The 1,172-nt window shown below is 63.4% G+C and overlaps 1 non-coding gene across 1 annotated transcript; it reads left to right on the forward strand.

Annotated features, from left to right (window-relative positions):
- Window positions 1-632: 632 nt before the first annotated feature.
- Window positions 633-722, forward strand: TRNAY-GUA (transfer RNA tyrosine (anticodon GUA)). The gene is given in 2 exon segments: window positions 633-669; window positions 687-722. It is a non-coding gene; the product is annotated as a tRNA-Tyr (tRNA).
- The last annotated feature ends 450 nt before the right edge of the window (window positions 723-1,172 follow it).

Here is a 1,172-nt window from a genome sequence, read left to right on the forward strand (position 1 = left end):
AGCACTCTGGCTGCCAGGGTGGCGAGGACCACAGCAGGGAGACCAACCAGGAGACTTGCATGATCTGAGCAACATGATGTTGGTTTTGGACGGTGGCAGGATATGCCACACCAACCATGCAATTTGGCGTAAGGATAATTTTGAATTAAAGGCACTTACTTAAAAACCAGCTGGTTGGCTGGCTAGGCGGTTCGCAGCCGCCTACCCCGTGCGCGCTCGGGTGGGCCCTCCTCCTTTCCCCCCGGGAGGCCTCCCTCACCCGCCCCACGCAGCCGTGTCGCCAAGGATCCTCTTACCCGCTTTCTGGCCACGGGGCTGCTGTCGTCCCCCACTGCAGAAAGGGGCGCGGGGAGGGTAAACGAGGCAAATGGTGAGAGCTTGGACCCAGGCATACCGAGAGTCGTAGTCGGGGGTCCAGGCCACCGCTAAGTCCCGGAAGCAGCCACGCGCTGAGGATTCGCTCCGCCCGCCGGGAGAGGGAGCGGTGGCAGCGTGAGCTCGGCTCTCTTCAAAGGGGCTTCCCACCGCGCCCCAACACGCCCAACCCAAGGCGTGTTGGACCTCGGGAGCTCCGGCGTCTTGGCGTCTGTCATCTCAAGAAAAAGGAACGACCCAACCCTGGCAGCGTGCGCCCTTCGATAGCTCAGCTGGTAGAGCGGAGGACTGTAGGCTAGACCCATGCGGACATCCTTAGGTCGCTGGTTCGACTCCGGCTCGAAGGAAGTGCCTGACGCTTTTGCGCCACCGGGAAGGGCACCGCCGCCTGGCGTCCAGCCCCCACCTTAGTCCGTAGCAGGCCTGTGGGCTCTGAGCAGGTGGCCAATTTTGGCGCTGGGCCGTTAAGGCTAAATTGGCAGGGCCTGAAGAGGAGGATGCGGAGGCCCAACCAGGGAGCACCCAGGAGGAAAGGGGCTGGGCTTTCGCCAACAAGGAGCCGGCTTCCCCTCGGGGACAAAGCCGTGTGGGGCGAGGGGGTGTGGGTGCAGAGAAGGCCAGGGAAGTGGCCCTTGCTCTCTTCCCGCCTCCGGAGATTCGATGTACACAGCCGGACGGACCGCCTCCTAGAGAGGACTCAGCTGTGGAACCGCGATGGGAGTGTGGCTCCCTGAAGCCTCGGGGGCCCAGCTGCCGCCCTCCCCTGAGCCCTGAACCAGCTCTTTTGGGTTCTGGTA

The sequence above is a fragment of the Hipposideros armiger genome, unplaced genomic scaffold (assembly GCF_001890085.2).
Source record: "Hipposideros armiger isolate ML-2016 unplaced genomic scaffold, ASM189008v1 scaffold_2697, whole genome shotgun sequence".
NCBI lineage: Eukaryota > Metazoa > Chordata > Mammalia > Chiroptera > Hipposideridae > Hipposideros > Hipposideros armiger.